General features: G+C 37.9%; 1 non-coding gene across 1 annotated transcript; it reads left to right on the top strand.

The window, feature by feature from the left end:
- The first annotated feature begins 6,292 nt into the window (after window positions 1-6,292).
- TRNAS-GGA (transfer RNA serine (anticodon GGA)) lies at window positions 6,293-6,366 on the top strand. The gene has a single exon. It is a non-coding gene; the product is annotated as a tRNA-Ser (tRNA).
- Window positions 6,367-10,536: the final 4,170 nt, after the last annotated feature.

Raw genomic sequence — 10,536 nt, 5'->3', positions numbered from 1 at the left:
AGGCACAGTTACTCCTTAGGTCAAACCCATTCCTAATAGGCAAAAATGTGGGCTCAGTGTTCCCAGATCATAAGAGTTTTCTTTTTTTTTTTTTGAAGGGGAAGCTGAAATCTGAACTTGTAAATGAAATCTCACAATATTTAAGCATTGGTGATTTACTTTTAAAGGTTTAAATATTTTGTGGCAAACACATCTACGGGACAGCTATGGCTCATGATGCGCTAGAGTGTGACCTCTGCTCTAAAGAGACCTACAGGCGTCTACGGTACCCCAGAGAAAGAGGGAGGGAGATACATAATGTAAAATATGAAGTTTGATAAGTTCAGACAACAGTGCGACTACAAATGGCAAGATTAAGTGGACAGAAGGGGGAATGCACGCACATTAAGAAACAAGCAGTCAAACAAACATGCATCAAGAAGAAAACCGAGTGATGCAGCCAAAATGCAAAGAAGAGAAGAGGGAAGACATTTTACAGTAACGAACAACAGCAACAAAATTGCTGGACTACTGTCAGTGACAAGGACACCTGGGGTGAGACACACCACTCTCCAGCAAAGATAAATGTGCCCTGGGAGAATAAATCCCTTGCTGTAAAAATCCTGTCCCACTTACATCAGGTGTGCTGTGTTCAGTGAGATATTAACAAGTAAGGGGCAAATCCTCACAAGGTCACTAGAAGAAGGAAAAATGAAGAGCAGATAGGTGTGGGTCTGCTGCACCTGGTACCCGTAGGTGTGGGCCTCAATACATCCCTTCCTTAGCTTAAATAATCACTTAAAAACTGTATCACATTGTCTCTTAGGCAGATGCAGCCATGAAATGTAACTGTTTCTAAAAACCTTTACCTCAACATGGTTTAAATCAGCGTAATTTTAATCCTTGTTACTAATCAGGTTGAATATTTTTCATCCGTTTATGACACCTTTTTGGCCTTATTTTATGAATTGTCTCTTCTTACCCTTGGCCATTCATCTATTTAAAATACCATGTTGACTATCAAGTTTGCAATTTTAAAAACTGGAGTCATGTAATGCTAGTTAACACAGAGTGAAACTGGCACTCTCATCCAAGACTGGTGAGAGTGTACAGCCCTTTGGGAAGCAATCTGATTTCTGATTTCAAGACAGTTTTACGTCCTTTTACTTAATAATACCACATTTAGGAATATACGCTAAGAAATCCACCTGAAACATATAAAAAAATACTTTATGAGCAGAGATATCCAGAATATGAAGTGTTTACAATAGTGCAATCCTGAAAACAGCCTACAAACCCACAATAGGCGAAGTAACCTCCTGTGAGGTTTTTTTTTTTAATATTATGGAAAATGCTTGTACTTCATAAAAGAAGAAAGAAGTTGTTTAAATGCTATTATCACAAATAAGCATAGAAAAGTGACTGAAAAGGAAAAAATCTAAGTGTTGGCTGATAGGATTTTGCATGTTTTTTTCCTGAGCTAATATTTTTCCATATTGTCTCCAGATGAATGTGTATCATTTTTAATCAAACACATGCTCTATCATGAAACCTGACATACCCTCATATAATTGCATTTCTTTAGGTCTTGAAGAATTTGAATTGGAGCCCATTTAAAGATGGTTGATAACCTATGGATGAATGCCTGAATAACATAGATGGTGAGTGGAAAGTGGTAGTTGGTATGTAGGTGATAGAAATGCTGTGTTAGAGGGTGTACCAATTAGGGATCCTATCTGCAGCTGAGAGAAACACATCGTGACTATTTTAAACATAAAATGGTTTTCTTAAAGGTTATTGAGTAGTTCACTGAATCTCCAGGAGAGCCCTGGATAGAATAAAGGCTGGAGCACCCAAAAAACCCCACTGAAAATCATTCTGAATCCCTGATGAAGATAATTCTGCTGCCTCCACTGGGCTGGGCCACTGCACTTTGCTTCACAGATAATGAAGGCTACCACTGCAGCCACTAGGGGTTCAGTATTAATGCCACAGAGATGATCACTTTCATTGGGATCGATTAGTGTGGCCTCAGCTTCATTTCAACACTAACTTCTGTGTCTAAGTTGGAAGTGAGCACATGTGTATCCTAAGTAACGTGCTCGATCCAAGCTGCAAGGGAGACAGGAAAGCATCTAGCACTTTAAGCTTTTGTAATGGGAGGTGGGCTCCTTCTCAAGATGGGAAGAAGTCCTCAAACTTAGGAAGGAGGTTCCTGTACTGCTGACAAAAATAAGGACAAATGTCCACAGCAGAAGATGTATCACTCAGGACTTATGAAGGAACAGTTCCATCATGATGCCCTGGAGACCCAGCTGGCATCTGTATAGGTAAAGGCTTGAACCACAGCTTCTCTGAGTCTTGGCAGAAGAATTTGTGATTCCCCAGGAACACGAGGGGATAAAAGGTCTCTAAGAAACAGCTATGAAACCATTTACCACTTGCCTTTCTATCTCCCCTCCTTGCCTCCTGGGTTTCAGATGAAGTGTAGGATTTTTGTTCCACCCTCTTCAGAGCTGAGATGCAGGATATTAAACTTCTTAGCTGCCATCTAGAACTGGCTTCTCAGCAACAGTGTATTTCACAACGTGGGTTTCATTCATCTGGCTCCTTTTGTTTTGATGTCATCCTTTTTGGTGCACAGAACAGAGACCTGGGGACGGATTACTCTCTGGGTATGTAGTAAACTGTCCAAGTCGATAAGTGGCTCATTATATCTTCACGGGTCAAATCAACTAGGCACCAGCCTTGGCTTCGCCTTGTGTTATATATGTGTCCAACCAAACCTGCTCAAAGAGAAAGAAATGAATTGACCTATTTAACTGAAAACTGGACCCAGGAGCTCTGAGGAAATTATGATGCAGTCTCTCTCATCATTATAGACTGTTAGCTTCTATGTTTAGTTTTGCTTTCAGAACAAGCTAGCTCCACAAGATGGCTCCTGGAATATCTGGGTTCATAAAATCCTTAGAGATAACAATCCGGTGGAAACAGTTTCTCTTTTCTAAACATTGCAATAGTATCCACGAGATTGAATCTCACTGAACCGATCTGGATTATGAATGGACTATGAAAACTGGCTAGGCCTCTGCTACGGTCTTACTTTTGGAGGCAAGAATGGTACTATCCCCACCTAAGCTACACGTAGTGAGAGTGGGGGAGTTCAGCTCATTAAAGGAAATGTAAATGCCTGTTACCAGAAGGGGAAAAAGTGATGCTGAACAATCAAAACATAGGCCTTGGTTAAATGCAGAGTCTGGCTCAGTCAGCCTGAGATGACCAGAGATTCCGCATTGCTAACTAGCTCCCAGGCAGTTCTGATTTAATGTTGGCTTAACTACCATAATTTATTGCCATAGCACAATATTTATAGAGAGAGGTATTATATAATTTCCAAAATAGTTTATATATAGATAGTTATTATGTATATCTAGTATACAGCATATTAACATATAAAATACAATATATATAATATGACATACATAGCATGCATTACAAACGTTATATACCATATGTAACCATAGGTATACAAACTATGTAATTGATTAGATATAGATCTGGATATTTAGCTTATATGTATAATGTAGCTCCAAAACTTCATAGAAACTGATTTTTCAAATGTTTTCAATGGGGGATATCAAAATGCCACCTGTGTGTAATTGAACACACACATACACACATATGTATCCTCAACTATATACATTTGGTATTTTGATATCCATCAGTGACAACAGTTGAAAAATCAGTTTCTATAAAATGATAGAAGGAAATTTTCATTTAAACAAAAAGGAGTGGGTGAAACTGCTTCTTTGGGTAATACTGGTGACTCCAAAAAGAAAAGAAAAAGACTGAGCTCATTAATGTTCAAATGAGGGTGCATTTGAATTGAGGTTAAGAAGTACTTGGCGTGGGAGGATCCCTGAGACAGTTTAAGGCTGTGAAACAAATTCGGTGTTTCAGAAGAAAATGATAGAAAATTCTACTTAATGAGTACACAGCAGACTAATTATTGTAAAGAAATATGTTTAATTGAAACGAAGTCTGCTTTCTAATGATTATACTGACCATAAACCAGTTTGGAAAGCCCCAAGGATTGCTAAAGACAATATACATAAGGGCTGCAGGGGAAGTTGCACGAGGAGGGTAGGCATGTGCTTGTGGTTTAAAGTCAGCATTCTAGCACTCCTAGGCTCTTTTAATAGAATATTCCCTGATTCCTTGAGGAAATGCTTAGTTGAACAGAGTACTTAGAAACAAAAGAAAGTCATAGAAAAATCATTTTAACACATTTCAGTATGAATTTGGAGAAACAAATTTGTAAAAAAAGAAAAAAAATGTGAAATCCTAAAGTTTCATTCAGAATATCAGGGCTAAAATCCATTCATGGAATCAAAAGATCAACCAAGCCCAGACATCTCCAAGTTGTGGTGGGCCTTAGGAGTGACCCATAAAGCACACTTTCCTGCCTGCTTCATTCCCACCACTACTGGTGGCTTGGTGGACAGGGGGGGAGCGCTTAAAGCAACTGGAAGAGAGTAGGACTGGGAGTTTTAATCCAGGACAACCTAAATTTCCATTGACATATGATTGGATAAAGAAGATTGTGTGTATACATATATATAATATATATGTACACACACACACGTACACACACACACACACACACACACACACACAATGAAATACTACTCAGCCATAAAAAGAATAAAACAATGCCATGTGCAGCAACATCGGTGGACCTGGAGATCTTCATTCTAAGTGAAGTAAGCCAGAAAGAGAAAAGAAAAATACCATATATCACTTATATGAGAAATCTAAAAAAAAAAAAAAAGGACACAAATGAACTGATTTACAAAACAGAAACAGATTCATAGACATAGAAAACAAATTTGTGGTTACTGGGGGGAAAGGAGTGGAGGGATAAATTGGGAGTTTAGGATTTGCAGACACTAACTACTATATATAAAATAGATAAACAACAAGGTCCTACTGTATAGCACAGGGAATTATATTCAGTATCTTGTTATAACCTATGATAAAAAAGAATATGAAAAGGAAAATATATATGTTTAACTGAATCACTATGCTGTACACCAGAAATTAACACATTATAAGCCGACTCTATGTCAACAAAAAATAAATGAGTAAATAATAATTTTTAAAAAGCTGAAATAAAGATATATTATGGAAAAAAATAAAAACACAAAACAAAACAAAGACAAGTGACCCTGTCCACCTCTGATTCCTACGAGTATATAGTGATGTGCATGTGAGTATTGGAGTATGAATAGTGTAATGAGACATAGCTTCAAGAAAATTTCAGTCTGGGAGACAATCGATCACAATTCATTCTCTGCCCCTGAACAACCCACTTCTTCCTGAATGGTGAGATAGAAGCAGTAGTGTGCTGGGGCCAGCCTGTACCTGCTCACCACACCTGTCAAATTTGTAAGAAACTTGCCAGCTGCTAATTACACACAGCTACTATTAAAATTTAAATTATACAAAGTTACAGCAGATAAATTATACTAGACATACAGATAACACGTGCTTAACAACTCCTAATTATTTTGCTATTTTTGTTATCTATGTTCTTGAGGTTATCTCCACCTGTTATACCTGTATGATGGATAGACTGTCTACTGCTGTGTGCCTCTTTATAACTCCACTTTCAGTTTTGTCATCTTGGTAGCTTGAAACTGACCACAGCAGAAACATCCGCACCATGGAAATCAGCATGTGCTATAAATCAGAGTTCTCCTCTGCTCTGGGTAGGTGTTAAACATTTACCAGCACACCACTGAATAGAGGCCATTATGGGAACTGCGTCATACTGCAAAGTACCCAAATTTGTGCAGAGTACTTGAGCTCTGGCTGCTGTGTGGAGTAAAGGAAAATGATAATAGGTGCGTCTGCAGAAGAAACCAGATGTGGTCTAAGTACGTTGTCATCGTGCGGAAGCTAAGCAGAGAGAACTCGAGATTCCGGCTAGGAGCAGCTGTGATGATAACTTAGAAAAGCAAATAAAAGCATAGAGGTCTAAAGAATTGGATGGGTGGTTGAAACCTCAGGAAAATGATTGAACTAAGTAGATTAGCAGGTTTTATAAGGTGGCTCCAAGGCACGGACAGGGAAAAAGCAGTGAAGGTCAGGGACACTGATTTCCACATTCACCTCACATCTTCACTTCAAACAAAAGCCAGTTTTTCTGAAATTTTCTCTTTTTTCTTTATTCAAAACTCTTAAACCTTCAATGTTTGATCTCACATTAAAAAGGAAAGAAACCAGATTAAAACAATTTACATGAAGGTGGGGAGGGTATAGCTCAGTGGTAGAGCGCATGCCTGGAAATGCACGGGGTCCTGGGTTCAATCCCCAGTACCTCCATTAAAAAAAAAAATACAAAAAAATCCTAATTACCTCCCCCCTCCTCCACCAAAAAAAAATTTACATGAAGGTATGATTAACATTCTTTAATACTAGAGCAGAAGTTACACACACACACACCCCTACACACACAGGTTGGCTAGAAACCATTGAGAAAAACGATTGGAGATAAAATTAGTAGCAGATTTATAGGTTCCTAGTTGCTCATTCATTGCAACAAAGCCAGATATAAGACACAAGACCCTAAACCTTGAGCTGTGAACTTGTAAGATGCATAACTAGCACTGGCTTTTATACATTTAACACATTTTTAACTTTAAGTACTGTCTCCTCCCTGGAATGATTCCCTGCTGTAATGTGGCAGAAACTTGGCTTCAGCTGTATCCTGCCAGTTTAGCATTCATGGGTGGTGGGAAACAGCCTCTGCCCTCTGCCCTGGCTTCAGCCCTTATAGTTCCAGGTATATGATACACCAAACTGGCAGTAAGAATTGCAACATCAGGGTTTATGGCTGGGAAAGCAACAGTCCTTCATCAGAGGTTGGAGCCCTAGGATTGCTCACCCTAAGACCTGGGCCATAGCCAGCTGCCATGGAGTTTGCAGAGGGCCTGCTCCTTTCCCTGGAGGCTAGTCTGCAGGGTATTGTTCTCAGACTGGTTTATTCTCGTTTCTCATTGACATATAGCCTGGATCCTCCAAGAGATTCTGGGAATGTGAAAGATGATTTCACCAACACATTAATTAGTTTCTATTAGATGGAAAGTTCAAAGAATATTTTTAAAAAGCAGAAAAGTCTCCTGCTGCGTATTTCCTAGTCTTTTTAGAATATCTCATCCTCCTACCAACAGAACAATTATTAGCAAATTAATACCCCTTCTATGAACACCTAGGACAAGAATAAATTTTTTTTCCCTCAAGTGTCAGCTGCTCGGAGGGTAAGAGTGATGATTTATCACTGATGTCTGTCATGAGCACAGGGTAATAAGTAGTAAACTAACTTTTCTGTCAATTATTTTTCTTCCTTCAAAGAATGTATTTTTGTAGGCATCTGTTTGCCTCCTTAAAAACCACAGGCTGCTGATTTCGAAGGGCTATGTCTTCTTCTGTGTGATAATTAGAGGAAAATTATCTTAATAGGCTATGTCTGTCCTTGGGTAATTTTCTAGTAAGGTCAGATCTGATTATGTCTAAGATTTGAAGAATATTGATGGTACAAATTCCCTGGGGAAAGATTCCTTTCTCACTTCTGGTGTGATGAGGTGCTCAATGCAAAATTGGTCATCCATGATGTTTGGGGTTTTGGCTTTTTTTTTTTTCCTGTAAAATATTGGCATCTGCTCTCTCTTGCCTTTGTAAACATCAACCTAATTCTCTACTTTATGGATTGTAAAGCCATTTTCTATTGGATAAACTTAAATAATTACCAAGGTGAAGAACGAACATTATATATATTTCAGGAATAATTTCTATGAGGCATGCATTACTACTAATGATGTTCATTATTTATCCGGGGCTTACTATGTGTTACATACTGTGATCAGTCAATCTGCAGAATGATACTGCCTCTCTACAGAGGTATAGTTAAAAATATACAGACAGAGACTCACAAGAATAAATGACATTCTGCGAAACGTAAAACTAAAATATTTTCCCAGAAGTTTAACAAACTTGTATACCCTCCACCATGCTTAGCAAAACAATTGAGCACTCACTAAATATTTGTTACAACATCGTATCTGTGAACATTCTACAATTAGAAGTCACATCTACTTCATTTTACCTCATAGTATCCTCAAAGGTGGATAAAGACAGGAAAATAACCCCATTTTATGAATGAGGAATGAGCCTCAGGAAAGCTAAGTGATTTGTTCAAGATAAGCAAATCTCTTTACTCCAAAGTTTCTAATTTTATGCCCTCACCACACAGCTTTCCCGTTCATTGTTGGATAGTCTCAACATTTGAGCGTCACTTTTTCTTGACCTAGAGCCCTGAGTTATTTCCTTATAGCTTGTGCTTCGTAAGCTTACTCCTGTGCTCTAAACTTGCACTGTCCTTAGAGTCATTCGGATAAAGTTTATAGACTTAAGCATGACCTAAAAGGCCCTGGAAAGAAAGTAAAACTTTACCTAACTCCTTGGCTTCATCTCAAAGTCCATGGATTCATTCAGCTTCTGAACACCAAGCTCCTTCTTGATAAGGGCTTTCACATATGCTCTTCCCTTTGTTTATAACAGCCTTTCCTCCTCCACCCTTAAGTCACCCAGCTTTTTATTCATCTTTCAGGTTTATGAGTAAGTCACTTACTCATTAAAGGTTTCCCCAACTTCCCACATTAGGTTAAGACTCTCTGTTATTTACTTGCATACATTCCATACATAAAGAAAATGTCAAAAATATACAAAGAACACTTAAAATTCAACAACAAAGAACACGAAATTCGATCAAAAACTGGGCCAAATACCTTAACAGATGCCTCACCAAAGAAAATATGCAGATGGTAAATAACTATATGAAAAGAGGCCCCAACATCCTATGTCATTGTGGAAATGCAAATTAAAACAACGAGATACCATTACACACCTATTAGAATGGCCAAAATCTGGAACATTGGCAAAAACAAATGCTGATGAGGAGGTGGAGCAAGAGAAACTCTCATCCATTGCTGGTGGGCATTCACGATGGTACTGCCACTTTGGTGGTTTTTTTTTAACCAAACTAAGTATACTCTAACCATACAATCCAACAGTCATGCTCCCTGATATTTACTCAAAGACTTGAAAACTTGTATCCACAAAAAAACCTGCACATGGACGTTTATAGCAGCTTTATTCATAACTGCCCAAATTCGAAAGTAACCAAGATGTCCTTAAATAGGTGAATGAATAAACTGTGGTATATCCAGACAATGGAGTATTATTCAGTGCTAAAAAGAAATGAGCTATCAAGCCATGAAAAGCCTTGGAGGACATTAATTGCATATTATTAAGGGAAAGAAGCAATCTGAACCAACTTTATAGCACTTTGGAAAACTGGAGACAATAAAATGATCAGTGGTTTCTAGGCGGTAGGAAGGAGGACTGAATAGGGAGAACAGAGAGGATTTTCAGGGCAGTGGAACTCCTTTGTATGATATTATAATGATGGATATATGTCATCATGTCCAAACCCATGGAATGTACAACATCAAGAGTGAACTGTAATGTAAACTATGAACTTTGGGTAACAGTGACGTGCCAATGTAGTTTCATCCTTGGTATCAAATGTACTATTTTGGTGAGTGATGCAGAAATGGGGGCTGCTATGTACGTGCATGCCATTGGTCTTTTACGCCAGTTACTTTGAAGGTTTTTCTCTTTATTATTGCTTTTAAGAAATCTAATCGTGATGTATTTTGTTATGTATTTCTTCATATTTCCAATTCCTGAGGTTCATTGAATTTATTAGATCTGTGCATATAATTTAGATAAGACTTGGAAATGTTTCAGCCATTGTTTCTTCAAAAATGTTTTTTCTATCTCTGTCTCCTTTCTGAAGCTCTAATTATAAGTATATTAAAACACTTGAGAATATTCCACTGCTCACTATGCTGTACATTCTTTTGGTCTTTTTTTTCCTCTATGTGTTTCATCTTAGTTTTTATTACTAGGTCATATTTGATTTTTTTCTTCTGTGTCTAGCCTACTATTAATCCTCTGCAAAGTATTTTTCATCTCAGACACTGTAGTTACCATATTTGGAAGTTCAATTTGAGTCCTTTTGACATGATATGCTGAATTTCACTCTCTTTTTAAAAATATGGAATACATTTATAATAACTGTCTTAATGTTCTTTCTACTGATATCATTTCTTGGTCTGTTTATAGTGGTTGATCATTATCTTCAATATGATTCATATTTCCTGCTTTTCGCATGCCTGGTAATTTTTAACTGGATGCCAGATATCATGAACCTTATCTTATTGGGCACTGGACATTTTGTATCCCTTAGTACTCTTGAGCATTGGTCTGTGATTCAGTTGAGGTAACTGGAAATGGTTTGAGTCTTTTGAAGCTTTTTAAAAAGCCTTGTGAGGCAGGACCAGAACAGTCTTTTGTCTCAGGCTGACTTTGTCCCAGTACTGAGACAATACTTTTCTGAGTACTCTATCCAGTGCTCATTAATTAGGTGAT

The sequence above is a fragment of the Camelus dromedarius genome, chromosome 20 (genome assembly GCF_036321535.1).
Source record: "Camelus dromedarius isolate mCamDro1 chromosome 20, mCamDro1.pat, whole genome shotgun sequence".
In the NCBI taxonomy this organism is placed as follows: Eukaryota; Metazoa; Chordata; class Mammalia; order Artiodactyla; family Camelidae; genus Camelus; species Camelus dromedarius.
Note: the sequence above shows the minus strand (reverse complement) of the source record. Positions and strands in the feature narration are given on the sequence as shown.